This window comes from Rhagoletis zephyria, unplaced genomic scaffold (genome assembly GCF_001687245.7).
Source record: "Rhagoletis zephyria isolate East Lansing unplaced genomic scaffold, Rhagoletis_zephyria_1.1 Rzeph_scaffold_00560, whole genome shotgun sequence".
Taxonomy (NCBI): Eukaryota; Metazoa; Arthropoda; class Insecta; order Diptera; family Tephritidae; genus Rhagoletis; species Rhagoletis zephyria.
In genome coordinates this window covers 83,652-98,736 of record NW_016157644.1, presented here as the reverse complement: position 1 = coordinate 98,736, position 15,085 = coordinate 83,652, and the positions used below count along the sequence as shown (strand labels likewise).

Here is a 15,085-nt window from a genome sequence, read left to right as displayed (position 1 = left end):
GGAGATAACTGTCGATCTATGAGAAGATCGGAATATTAATAGCTGCGGTCCAAGAGACGAAGTTGCACGGCAATTCAACCCTGTTGAATTGCGCCGGATACAACGTGCACCGTCGAGATCGCGAGCGAGATAATGGTGGAGGTTTAGCGTTCATCACGCACCACACCGTGCACTATCAGTCTCATTGAAGCAGACATCGACCGCAGGGATACCATCCTAGAATGTCAGGGTATTGCTATCCGGTCAGGCGATGTTGAGCTCGAAATATTTAACGTATACATACCCCCTGTCACCAGCTGCCCGGCAGGATATCACCCTGAAATAAGGTGCGCTACTCAGAGGTGAAAACCGTATGGTAATTGGTGACTTTAACGCGCACCACGATCTCTGGCACTCAAGCCTGTCAAATGATCGTAGGGGAATACATCTGGCTGAGCAGATAGACGATTCGGCATTCTGCACAATGAACGACGACGCACCCAGGATTATGGGCAGCTGCTGCAGCTCGCCAGATCTCACAATTGTCAGCGCTGGTCTGATAAACAGCGTATCATGACGACCTATGCTGACTCTAGCATCAGACCATCTGCCCATAGTCATCTCGATTGATAAACCTGCCGACTTTGCTTCCGTGCATCACTGGACTTATGTCAACTTTTCCAAAGCTGACTGGAAAGGCTTCACGGATGTTACTGAGGGCGCCTGCACTGCACCGAGGCCCAGATGTTCCCAGTAAAGGAGCATAACATAATGCTCTGCAAGCAGTTCCTCGCTGGGAGCCACAGACGTGGCCATCCCAGCGGGCAACTGCTCGCAGAAGAGCCCTCGCCACGGCACGTCAGGAGGCATCTTTACGAACTGACAGACGAAGTCCAGAGGTATATTAAACAACCTCTGGACCCGTCAACCTACCGACAGGCTCTGAACGGCATTCACAGGGAATCAGTCTCAAGTTATGTAGACTCCCGCCCTGTGAATGCCGTTCTAGGCACACAACCACCGGACGTGGACGGGACAGAACTTTGTCTGCCTCGGGAGACCCGCACTACAATAGCCCAACTTCGCTCTGGCTATTGCAGCAGGCTCAACAGCTACCTGAGCAGAATCAACGAGGATGTGCCCAACCATTGCCCGGCATGTGCGGAGTCGCCACATGTCTCCCGGCATCACTTCACATGCCCTGAGCTAACGCCCCTGTCCCTATGGACAGCCCCTTTGGAAGTAGTACACTTCCTGGGCCTCCCCCTAGCTGAAATAGACGACAAGTATGATGGATGAACCGCCCCGAACGGTGCTTAGTAGCCGCTACAACAACAACAGTAAATTCCTGCTTTCCTAAACTTAGTCCAGTCAGTACGTCTATTATTTCTGTAAGCGGCCGAGACCGGAAGTTCAAAGGAGATTAGAAATGAGAGATACATGTGTCAAAGAAAGAGCTAGAAGTTAAGGTAATATCTGATACCTCCTTCCTAATTGAGGTAACAAAAGTGGGTTTGTCACCAATTTTGCAGATGGCTAGATTATATAATAGTATAAAATCAAGTAACAACCTACCCCTGGGGTTGATGTCGGTAGATCCCCATACCGTATGATGCGCATTTGCATCGGCCCCGATAACTATTGGAAACTTCCTCGAGTTGGTCTCTTTCACCACGTCCAGTAACCGAGCGGGAGGGCAGTCTTGGCAATCGTAGGCTATGTAGGTACTGACCACCTAGAGTGTTGTGGATTGGCTCTCCACAGAGATGCTCACCGTATCTTCATCGCTGAACTGTGTGAGTAAATTATAAGAAATACATTTTTTGTTTAATATACATGCTCTGATCTTACCTGCCATAGGGGCCGACACTATGGGGTAAGCATCAGACTTAAGTCCACAAACCCTGTTTAATAAAAAACGTGAGCTCAGCTTAATCGCACATCCAATTTATTAAAAGTCCAAGTTGAGAAGAAGGAAAGAAAAAGTAATGACAGATCAATTTACTCAGAATAGAAAGAATAGAGGAAGCAAATATTAAATTACAGGGTGATTCAAATGGCGCAGTTTTAGTTAAAGTAGAATCTTAGACATCCTCCCCGGTTGGAACGCTAGTTTCAGTATCATTCTCCATAAGAACGCACAGCTTTTGCACGGCCCTGGTGCAAGACACATGCGCGGTTGCAAGTGTTACATTTCGTACGGCTCCGTCGGTGCCCTGGTGTAGCTCAGTAACGCGTCCCAGCCTCCAATGCGTAGGTGGTAGATGTTCTTGGCGTACTACCACGATGTCACCCACCTTTATGTTAGGAACACGTCGTTGCCACTTGGTCCTAGTCTGCAAGATTGCCAAATACTCCTTATTCCATCGCTGCCAAAAGAGCTGGTGCATCTGCCTTAACCACTGCCAATGCTTTACTCGATTGGCAGGAATCTCCGAAACGTCTGGCTCTGGGACGGCTATTATCGGAGACCCTATTAAAAAATCTGCGGGAGTTAGTGCATACCTGTCTTCAGGGTCATCGTGCAATGGTACGAGTGGCCGAGAATTCAAACAATCCTCGATGCGAGTCGCCAATGTTTGTAGCTGGGAGTACCACAAGGCTTGCGTGCCCACTACGCGAGCTAAGTGCCGCTTTGCAGATTTTACCGCTGCTTCCCACAACCCCCCTTGGAGGGGAGCTCTCGGAGTGATGAAGTGCCATCGGGTCCCCAAGTCAGCGATTGACTGGATATTCTGATCGTGGTACCAGGCAGTTAAGTCTTCCTTCAGAACGCGGTTAGCTCCTACGAACGTAGTACCGTTGTCGCTATACAAGTCCCTGCAGGGACCTCGCCGGCTAATAAACCGAGTAAACACGTCTAAAAAAGCCTGTCCGCGATCTTTTGGATCCAATACGCAAGTTGAACGGACCGCAGTAATCCACTCCGGACGCGATGAAGGGACGAGCCGCATTGACACGATGTCGAGGCAGCGAAGCCATTTGTTGCGTTAAGACAGCACCTCGGTTCCGACGACAAACCACACATTTGAGAATCAGGCTACGCACTGCTACTCTCCCGTGTATAATCCAAAAGCGACAGCGAAGAGTTTGAAGAGTCAGCTGGGTTCCGCCATGAAGAGTGTCTATATGTGCCTGTCTAACGAGCAGCCGTACTAGTCCTGTCGACTTCGGAAGAATGATTGGGTGCTTATGGGCCTCTATTAACGCAGATTTAGTAATGCGACCTCCAACCCGTAATACGCCACGATCATCCAGATAAGGGTTTAACGGAAGTAGACTACTCGAAGCTGCTAACGCCAACCCACCCTGCAGACACCTAATGTCCTTCAGAAAAGCATTCCCTTGATCGATCCTCACAAGCCACTCTAACGCCTCATCGATCTCCTGTGTGTCAATTGTGGGATGCCGAAATCCACGGCGTCTCGGAAGCCACCTCAGTATTAAAGCCATGGTATGCAGAAGTTTCTTCAGCGAGCTGAATCTATCCGTAAGCGGAATAATTTCTCCATCTAAACGTCGCGTTGTCAAAGTTGTATGGGTGGCTGTGATGGTTAAACACTGTACCCTCCTTTCACTATTTATTATAGCTTCATCGTCATTATGTAGTTTGGGTTCGTAAGGGGGTCCTACCTGATCGTCGCGTAGCCAGCTGGGACCACTCCACCATAAATGGTGCTTTAAAAGTTCTGAAGCCGGTACACCCCGACTGGCACAGTCGGCTGGATTTTGCGATGAACGTACATAATTCCATTCATCCTTCAAAGTCAGCTCTTGTATCTGCCGAACTCTGTTGGATACATATAGTTTCAGCGTGTCTGGTTGCTTTCGCAGCCAACAAAGGGTGATACTCGAGTCAGACCACAAATATGCAACTTGGTTGACCAATCCTAATGCCTCTCTGACGTTTCGAAGAGTTTCGGATAATAGGAGTGCTGCGCACAGCTCCAACCGAGGTATTGTGGCTCCCTTTAGAGGTGCTACCTTAGTCCTTGCAGTTATTAAAGCCACGTGAACGTTTCCCTGGAGATTGGTTGTCTTAGCGTACATCACAGCAGCATATGCCCTTTGGCTGGCATCACAAAACCCATAGAGCGTGGTGGTCGACTCCTCGTTCATTCCAAGCCAACGAGGTATACGCAACATATTGAGAGCATTGAGGTCATTGCGAAATTTAAACCAAGCTTCCCGCAATTCAGTTGTCAGGGGAGTATCCCAACCAATACCTGCGGACCAAAGAGTTTGAATAAATATCTTACCGACAACCACGACCGGTGACAAGAATCCCGTTGGGTCCAACAGCTTCGCCACCTCGCTGAGCACACTGCGCTTGGTGCATATACCGCCAGGCTGCTTAAGTTCCACATTGAATAGCAAGTTGTCGTCGACCGGACTCCAGCGCAGACCCAAAAATGAGGTCGGGGCAGCATCAATACTGCACTCTGTAGGCGATGAGTCTCTCCCCATCTGCATTAAGACAGTGGTGCTATTTGAATTCCACTTCCGCAGCTTAAAACATCCAGCTGTCAATATGTTATCGATATTGGATGCCAAAGTGATAGCACCTTCGACGGTGCTGCAACTGACAAGGAAATCATCCACGTAGAATGACGAGAGAATGGTGTCCCGCGCTATAATGCCCATATTGCGATCGTGAATCTTGTCAAAATTGTCGTACGCACACTGATGCATAGCTCTTACCGCATTATGAGGACTGCACGCCATGCCATACGTGACAGTAGACAGTCGGTAAGTAATTACTTCCTCTGAAGGCGATTCACGCTAAAGTATGCGCTGAAAGTCTCTATCTTGCTGTGCCACTAGTACCTGGCGAAACATTTTCTCCACATCGACGGTGACAGCGACGGCATAACGTCGAAAACGGAGTATAATGTTAATTAACGAATCTTGAATGGGAGATCCAACGTGCTGTAAATCGTTGAGTGAGAGCCCGTTCGAAGTAGGAGCGGACGCGTTAAATACCACACGGAATTTTCTCACCACAGCATGGTGCGGAATATAATAGCATCCTGGCTGAACGATTTGCTCAACAACTCTCCATGTGGCCAAGGGTCTCATATTCCCTCATAAATGCTACATATTTTGCATGCACGTCCGGATAAGCAGCCAGACGTCGTTCCAAACGTGATAACTGGCGCCGGGCGCTGAGGTAAGAGTCACCTAATGGTTTACAGTCTTGGCGGAAGGGCAACCTCACAATGTAGCGACCCTCTGCCGTACGGCGGTGAGTAGTGGTAAAGAACCGCTCGCATTCATCATCCAAGCACTCGGATGTAACCGGTACTTCTTCAAGCTTCCAGAAATTGCTGATAAGATCCTCTAAATAAGGTTCGTCTCTTATCTGCGCGCAATAAATTCCAACTGTTGCATTCGAAGTGCTCTGAACTGATGCTGGTCCGAATACAACCCAACCAAGTCGGGTAAGTTGTGCATGAGGCTCGTCACACCCACCGTGTATGACATCTTTCTCAACGATCGAACCCCAGACATCCACACCAAGAAGTACATCAACAGTACCCGGGGTACCGAAATAAGGGTCTTGAAGATTTGTCAAATGTCCCCATTGCCCAATATCGACGCTAACCGCGGGGGTAACTGAAGTAATCGAACCAATGACCAATGCGTGAATGTCAAGCTCAAACTGAGAAAATATGCTTTTTATTGTAAAGCGGACGCTACCCTTGGTTCTCGTACACGCAACTCCGCCAATGCCCTCCACCATGATCTCACACTTGCTCCTATAAAGACCCAAACTATTAGCCAAACTTTCCGAAATTAAACTTACTTGAGAACCAGGGTCGCATAATATACGGGATGTTCGCTGCTTGTGACCCTGGCCGAAGACGTGGGCTCGCGCTGTAGCCAGCAGAACGGTTTGACTTCCTTTGCCGACGTTGGTAACGGTTGTATTGCTTGCTAGTCATAATGATGGTGGGACTGGATTGGCTATACTGCCGGGCTTAACCACAGGAGTATCTACCCCGTCAGATGATGTAGGTGGCTGTGATTTGTGGCGGCAAAAAATCGTATGATGTCTGTGGCCGCACTGGCGGCAGTTGCCGGAGGAGCATAGTTTGGATGGGTGTCCGGATCGCAAACAGTTAAAGCCCAAATTTGATCGCTTTAGAGCTTCAAAGCGTTGATCCTGACATTTGCTATCGCCAGTCGTGGCGATGTTTGACTTTAGCGAGCGGGGAGTGTTCTTCTGCTTTGAGGAAGAATGCGGCCCTTCAGGACGATCCACTACCTGACAAAATTCGGTCGAGAGACTATGTGCTCGTTTTTCTAAAAACGCTAGCAAGGCACTTAAAGTTGATAGCTCGGTGGGAGAGCAATGCATACACCATTCTCGCTGGGTTCTAGCGGAGAGTTTAGAAACAACAATGGGTACGTTAAGGGCATCCCACTTGTCGACAGGTAACTTCATTACCGTTAACGCTCGCAAGGATTCGTTTACCATATCAACGACGCCCAATAATTCCTTGGACGTATCCTCAGCCATTGACTTCATGTTCAAAAATCTAGCAACGTGAATCTCCGCTAATTGTTGTCATACCGATCTTTCAGCGCCTTCCACACTTCCTCGTATCCACCTGAATACAACCCTCCTACTAACGGAACCGACTCTGCCTTAACAGCTTGGCGTAGTTTCCCTAGCTTGTAAGCCACCGGCAAATCCCGATTATATACCAACGTCTCAAACGAATCCTTGAATGCAAGCCACTTATGGGGGCAGCCGTCAAATGATGGTATACAAAGTGGCTCTTATTTTAATTCCATCGGCGAAGCCTTGCGGCAAGCGTTGGTTGACGACTGAAATCCCTTTCCCAAATCCCTTTCGAAGTTGATTCAGCGTTGCGCACAAGTCCATGTAGGTAGCTTCGGTGGAGTCCCACCACACCGTATGGACCTCTACTTCATCCTCCTTGGCTGCGGCAATCAAAGTCTCATGATTGTTGAGAATCCGGTCAAAATGCACTGCAGCAGATTTTAAGCGTTGATCAATTTGGGTGACGTTGAGCTCACCAGGCTGTGCCTCCTTTATTTGCACATACATCCGCAAAATAGCGGCCGCATGGAACTTTCGAAGATTTATTTCTGTCATGTTCCGAGATCGAAGAAAATATCCACAATTATCCACGAAATCAGGCCCAATCCAAACCAAAGTACTTGTGCGTCGAAAAGTGCTAATTAAGCTGGAGTTATATTGCGTTTATTAAGAGTCCTCACAGGAGGCACCAAAATGTTTAATAAAAAACGTGAGCTCAGCTTAATCGCACATCCAATTTATTAAAAGTCCAAGTTGAGAAGAAGGAAAGAAGAAGTAATGACAGATCAATTTACTCAGAATAGAAAGAATAGAGGAAGCAAATATTAAATTACAGGGTGATTCAAATGGCGCAGTTTTAGTTAAAGTAGAATCTTAGACAAACCCTGTGCTTAACAGCCCAGGGCTCCTGGACAAAAACTAGCTCCTCCCCTCTATCACTGAGGTGCAGGAGCAGAGCTGCAGAAGCTGAGTTAGAGTGATGAAGGTTTATTTGTAGAACATTCATCCACAGCTTATAAAATTTCGTCCCCATCCATCACTTCTTGCGGCGTTCTATCGAACGCCTCAACGATGGTATCATAGGCGTCCTCTGAATCCGACGTCAGAACTCCCTCGTCTACCGGTTAAGTACCGATCCGTCACCAGAAACAGATTGCGTATCGCTATCTGTCTCCGCTGCCGAGTCTGACCTCACCACCGGGCAAGTGGCCTCGAGAACCTCCTGGACCTCTTGGTTAGAAGCAGGACCGCTCAAGGCGTTTTCTGCTCCAGATATAAGGCCGCCTTGAGGCGGAGGATTGTCAGCATCGGGTTCACCCTCGGTGTTCCCCGGCTCTGACATTTTACCCTCATTCCCTTTTTGGGTTTTGAGGGTAATGGAGTAAAAGCCGTAGCTAATTACTCCCTTGCAGTCAGCAAGGATTGGGAGAGACTCATCGTTTATCACCAAGGTGATGTAACGTTGCTGCTCCCTAACCTCGATGACCTTCACTACTTTCCAATCAAGGGCTGGTAGTGCATCATTTGAGATCTGGATGATGTCCAGATCTCCTCAGGACTCGAGGGTTCCTCTGGGACCCAGGCTCTGGCTCGCGGCTTACAAGGGATGTCGTCCCTGTGCACTGCCACCAAGTCAGCGCTGGGCCACAGCTCCTCAAGAGAAGAAATTGCTTCCTTATAGAGTCGCGCCGACCGTTCATCAGCGCAGGACACTAATTTGATGCGGCCTTGGTAGAGACCAGCATCGCGAACAGTTGGCGCGGTGCCAGGATTTTTCCGGCGAATCTACTTGTACACCCGCAGAGACCCACCAGGACGGACCTCCAGTTGTCGGCCGTCAGGTTTCCTTCCGGGTGCCCCCTATCTATAACTGCCAGGATCTAGTGGTCCTTGGCCACATCGTTGAAATCCCTTAGAACCCTTGGAGGGTTAAGAGGGCTGTTGGCGTTAGAGGTTTTGGGCCTCTTAGGAGCAGCATTCATGTTGTCTGCTGACCGCTGCCTTTTAGTGCCCAGCTCCCTAGGACAAGAGTGAGTAGGTGCAGGTTTGTTGGCGGCAATTCCTTCCTGAGGTCGCTCACGACTTTCCGAGAGAATGCCCCTCGCCCTCTCAACCACTTCCCTCATACTCTCGGGAACCGGGTCATTTCCGAACTTCCTCAGCAGTCTAGAAGCGGCTCTTCTGTCCCGCTTCGCCCTGACTGCTGGTCGGACTACTTTTTTGGTACTCGAACCACTGGGACCTGAGACGCCTTTGCGTTCATCCGACTTCTTACCCTCAAGGGGCTTGCCGGTGCCGCTTTGGAGCTTCCTTCAAGGGGTGTACTCGCAGCTACCTAGGTGTGGACGACTGACGCGAGAGGTCAATTGGCGCCAGTTCGCCACTACCCACCAGGGGTTTGTTGCTACTGACGCCGGGCGCAACATTCTGTTTAGTTAGCCGTTTAAGCTCCTTCGGGACCGATCCAGCGGCTGCCGAAGATGTCGTTTTTAGACAGACTTTAACGCCGTGTCCGTCGGCGGCATTTTTACCCGTACAGCGATTCGGGGCTACATTTTTCGAATTCATTACAACTGGCGCCTACTGAGCCGATACCGTTCGGTGACCGAATATATGGGTAAGAGGGAAACGCGGCCGGCCTCAGCAGAGCCCCGTGCCGGGAGGCGCCGTTAGAATACAGTCGGAAAGCCCCCTGACTGCAAACCATCCAAAGGGCACGGTGACGCATGACACCCGGGATTAGGGGGGCGTTTTATATCTACCACCAGGTACCCCCTAGAAATAGTCCAAGTATGCCCACCCTAGCCCCCCTTGGGCGAGCCCGTACGGCCTACCACTAGACCTAGACGAAACACGAAAAATCGATATGCTGAAACCCTTGCGGAAATATGTGCAGCCATGCCAGCTATCATTCGTTTTTCGAAGTCAGCTGTATGAATGAAAACAAAGTGGAATGGAATTACAAAAAAACACTCTGCTTGTTTATAGTAAAATTTGTTGATTTTACATATTTTGAAGAAAGTTATGGATTCCGATGCATTTGCAATTACAGCAGCGGAGTAAGAGCGCGCTATGGCAATGGATTCACAAAGGAAAATTTTATAATTTTAATGGTACATTTGTAGCTCTATCTATACAATTTTTTTGGATCCATGATGGGTGTGTGGAGCAGATTCTCTTACTTTTGAATGCGTCATCATGTGGTATCCGATATAATTAATTTATATTTTAAAAAGGGTTCTTCTATCCAAAAGTATTCAATTGTATAAAATGCCAAAGCGGGGAGAATGTACCAAGCAGAAAATAAATTGCCAAATGAACCACCAGTGGCAATTGTGGAAGTGATTATTATTATTATTATTTATTATTATTAGTATTCATAGTACATCTGACTTCCAAAAGGTACCAATCAAATGTTTGGTTCTACGTACCCGAATGACTCGGGTTTTACCCGACCAAGGGCTGTTGTTTCGGCGATCTACCCCGTTTAGGTCGGCGAAGCATAGCGGAAGTGGTTCGTCCATAGGGCTACATTTGCTACGTATTCTTCTGCTCAGGGCTGGTATCGAGTCAAACCCAGGGCCAGAAACCTACACCTGCTGTGTGACCTAAGAGTCTGCTCGGGACTACGGATCCATCGGCAGTGGAGCACATCATTGGTGGCCCCCTGCTGCTCAAACAGAGCAGTCTTCACGGCTAACCCCAGTCCACCTGAGCAGCCCAATACAAACACCACAGCACCACAACACAACAACACAACAACACAACAATACAACAACACAACAACACAACAACACAATAGACCACACCCCAACCACGACAGACCACACAACCGCACCACCACCCACACGCCGCCGCCAACAACTCCTGGTTCCTCCTACAATCTGCACGGTATGTCAGACCAGGATATTCCGTAACGTGACATCTGTCAAGTGCAACTCCTGCCTTGGCTGGTGCCACTTTAGGGCAAGTTCAGGTCTGCGCACCACGCGAGCCCGCAAACCCCAATTGCGACGCCACCCACTACCACCACTGGGCGGCAACCTCCACAGCAGTGCACACAGCCAATGGCGGCAAGGCCACACACATCCCTTACACCCCACATAACACACCACATGAAGCTCCTTCAATTTAACTGTAACGGACTTCAGAGGAAGATCGAGGAGATAACCGTCTTCATGGGAAGGCATGGTATATTGATAGTTGCGGTCCAAGTGACGAAGTTGCACAGTAATTCAACATTAGGCGTGTTTTTTTTACACATTTGTATGGATAAGTAAGCGACAAACTTTATGTGAGCTTATGAATAGTTGCCGATAAAATCAGAATTACTGCCCCTACAAAATCCTCTGCGACCTTGTTCACCACCTGGACGAAGGAGGTCAAGCTACCGCTGGGAATTCGGGTCGATGATACACAAAATTCCGTTGGCGAATAACCCCAAAATACTCGGAGTAACCTTCGACAGTCTGCTCTCCTTCTCTGCGCACGCAATCGCTATTGTCAAGCAAGAAAAGACGCAACAAGGTCCTCAAGTCGCTAGCCGGCAGTACTTGGGGCAAAGACAAAGAAACGTTGCTGGCAACATACAAGGCAATAGGCCGGCCGGTTTTAAATCACGCAGCACCAGTATGGTCGCCGGGGACTAGTAGGACGCAGTGGATGAAGCTGCAGACTACACAAAACACCGCTCCCGATAAAGGAGCACAACACAACGCTTTGCAAGCAGTTTCTTGTTGGGAGCAATAGACGTGGTCACCCAAATAGACAACTGCTTGCAGAAGAGCCCTCGCCCGGGCACGTCAGGAGGCATCTCTACGAACTGACGGACGAAGTCCAGAGGTTCATTCAACAACAACAACAGCTACAACAACAACAATTTCAGACCTATATAGAACATTGACTATTGTGCTTTGGTGTTTTGTTTACACCTAATTCTTAAATCACAATTGTTTCTTAATTCATCGCCCTTATTCTAGAACCCGAATTTTCGTAATTCGTAATTCGTAGCTACGTTACGAAAAACGAAAAATCGACATGCTGCAACCCTTGCGGAAAAATGTGCAGCATTGCCAGATATCATTTGTTTTTCNAGCTTATGAATAGTTGCCGATAAAATCAGAATTACTGCCCCTACAAAATCCTCTGCGACCTTGTTCACCACCTGGACGAAGGAGGTCAAGCTACCGCTGGGAATTCGGGTCGATGATACACAAAATTCCGTTGGCGAATAACCCCAAAATACTCGGAGTAACCTTCGACAGTCTGCTCTCCTTCTCTGCGCACGCAATCGCTATTGTCAAGCAAGAAAAGACGCAACAAGGTCCTCAAGTCGCTAGCCGGCAGTACTTGGGGCAAAGACAAAGAAACGTTGCTGGCAACATACAAGGCAATAGGCCGGCCGGTTTTAAATCACGCAGCACCAGTATGGTCGCCGGGGACTAGTAGGACGCAGTGGATGAAGCTGCAGACTACACAAAACACCGCTCCCGATAAAGGAGCACAACACAACGCTTTGCAAGCAGTTTCTTGTTGGGAGCAATAGACGTGGTCACCCAAATAGACAACTGCTTGCAGAAGAGCCCTCGCCCGGGCACGTCAGGAGGCATCTCTACGAACTGACGGACGAAGTCCAGAGGTTCATTCAACAACAACAACAGCTACAACAACAACAATTTCAGACCTATATAGAACATTGACTATTGTGCTTTGGTGTTTTGTTTACACCTAATTCTTAAATCACAATTGTTTCTTAATTCATCGCCCTTATTCTAGAACCCGAATTTTCGTAATTCGTAATTCGTAGCTACGTTACGAAAAACGAAAAATCGACATGCTGCAACCCTTGCGGAAAAATGTGCAGCATTGCCAGATATCATTTGTTTTTCAAAACAAAGTGGAAAGGAATTAAAAAAACACTCATCGTGTGCTTGTTTATAATAAAATTGAGTGATTTTACATATTTTGAGGAAAATTATGGATTCTGATGCATTTGCAATTATAGCAGCGGAGTAAGAGCGCGCTACGGCAATGCATTCACAAAGGTATGCGGAGCTGTCGGGCATAGTAACCATAAACGCATCTATCTCAGCTTCTGGTTGAATTGTTGAGCCACAAGCTATAACTCCTGCTATGCCTGAAGAACTGGTTCGCAATCCAGTTAATGCAATAACAGCTTCTTCCGAGCCATTGAAAATATGCATTTGTTAGGGGATTATAAGCCTTACTAATGAGAGTTCTTTTTTCTGTGTTGCCGGAGAAGAGGGCGGAAGCCCTCTTCTACTGTGAAAGTTATACAACATTTATTGTGCACATAACTCCGGCAACGCCATCATGGTTCAAACAGATTTATTAATAAACTAGAGCTCAGAAATTATGTACCGTTGTTTTAAATTAAAATAGAACCCAAAATCATTGTACAAATAACTAAACCGTACTCAAGTTTCTCTATAAGAGGCAACAAATATCCTTTTTTGTTCGTTCATATAAAGCTGTGGATAAAAATGTACTTATATGCGAAAGCCAGATTTATCTGTTTACCACTAATCCGAATCGTATCTTCGAACTTTCGAAATTCGTAACAATGGCATGCCGAAAAACGAACGAGTAAGAAATTGACAACTCTTTTGCGTAATTCTGTACGAAAACAATTCTGTGTCGGAAGCGAGACAAAATATATGTAAGTCGATGTGTGTTTGCAGGAAATATTAGTGGTGTTCATTTAAACAGACAAATTTGCCTTTCCCATATACGTATATTTTTATCCACTGCTTTATATAAGCAAGCAAAAAAGAATCTTCGTTGCCCCTTATCAAGAAACTTAGGTTCTGTTTAGTTTTTGTACAATGATTTTCGGTTGTTGTGTCCAAGAGTATAACCCGAATCCAAAACTTTAACATATAAGTGTAATCAAGGGATTCAACTTTTATTTAAAATAAACGTTTAAAATTTCCGACCACTAGCTTATTAATAAATTCGGTTTGCACTATGCACTTTTTTTCAAATTTCGATATGTGTTCTGCGCAAAAATACTGTGGATGGCGTAGCCGGAGTAACATGCACAAAAAATGTTGTATACCTTTGACATGCGGAGCCTCCTCTTCTCCGGTAACACAGAAAGATGAATTCTACTTAGTAAGGGTTATAATCCCTATGCGCGGCCGAAGGCAGAAGCAAAGGCAAAAGGTGGTGGACCTAACAAAGTGCATGTTTTCAATGGCTTGGAAGAAGCTGTTATTACATTAACTGAATTGAGAACCAGGGCTCGAATCGTCACATACGATAAAAAAAACACATTTTTCGGATTATGACATACGTGAACGTACTCTTTGTCCCATTCAGCTTATACTGCCTGATGTATCACGTAATTTTCTTTCGTATCGATTTCGATCCGTGAACGGATGCTACGTTTCGAGCCCTGTTCTTCAGGCATAGGAGGAGTTCTGGCTTGTGGTTCAGCAATTCAACCAAAACCTGACATAGATGCGCCCATGGTTACTGTACCCGACAGCTCCGCATATATTTGTGAAATCATTCCCATAACGCGCTCTTGCTCCGCTATAATTGCAAATGCAATAGAATCCATCGCTCCCTTCGAAATATGTAAAATCGACAATTTTACTATAAATAAGCACTTCATGAGCGATTTTTAAATTCCTTTCCACTTTGTTTTCCTTCATTCAGCTGTCTTCGAAAAACAACTGATAGCTGGCAATGCTGCACATGTTTCCGCAAGGGTTGCGGCATGTGGATTTTTCGGTTTTCGTAGCGTAGCGTTCAATTTAAGAATTTGCGCGTTTTGGAATCGACGACCTATGCTTAAAAGTTGATGGTTATTTCTCCGAACTTTCTCGCTCCTTTACTGCAAGGAAACTAGCCCTCTCCCCTACGAAATTGCCAGCAATCGTTACGCCTTGGATGTCCACGGCGTACCAATTCCGATCGTGGATAACCCGAAAATCCTCGGGGCGCAACCGCAACAAAGTCCTTAAGTCGCTTGCCGGTTGCAGGAAATTTGTTTAAAACTTAACATAGGTAACATACGATAATTAACAAATAAAGTAGTATTCCAGGACATATACATAAAATAAGACTTTATTAAATAAGTACATAGTAAGCACATCTCAGGGACTGAAGTCAAGTGTAACGAAGCGTTTTATTCGCCCCGCCGCTTCTTCTACAATGCTGGGGTATACTCGCCGTGTCCAGGGTTCGTTACAATAAATTTGTAGTTTCGGGGCTCTGGTAAATCGCACTTTATTAATTTAATTTCCTTAATTTCTATAAAGAACATATAACAAATAACAAAACTTGCTGGCGTCACTTGCAGTGGTTGGGTAACGGCTTCCTGTCCCGTTATGGGCCCGTTAGGCGGTAGTGGCGTGGCTTCAATTCTGGTGAGCAGCGCTCTGTTGACGCCGTTGAATGGCGCGCTGCTAGCCTCGGTACGCCTGTCGTGCGCTGCCGACGGCGACGGATAGCGCTCTTGCTGGCGCGCTTGACGTGGCGCTGCTGACGACGACGGGTAGCGCTCTT

General features: G+C 47.1%; 1 protein-coding gene across 1 annotated transcript in view; it reads left to right on the top strand.

The window, feature by feature from the left end:
- LOC108360356 (ATP synthase subunit beta, mitochondrial) overlaps positions 1-15,085 on the top strand; it is a 40,603-nt gene that overhangs the window by 20,551 nt on the left and 4,967 nt on the right. The window lies entirely within an intron of this gene.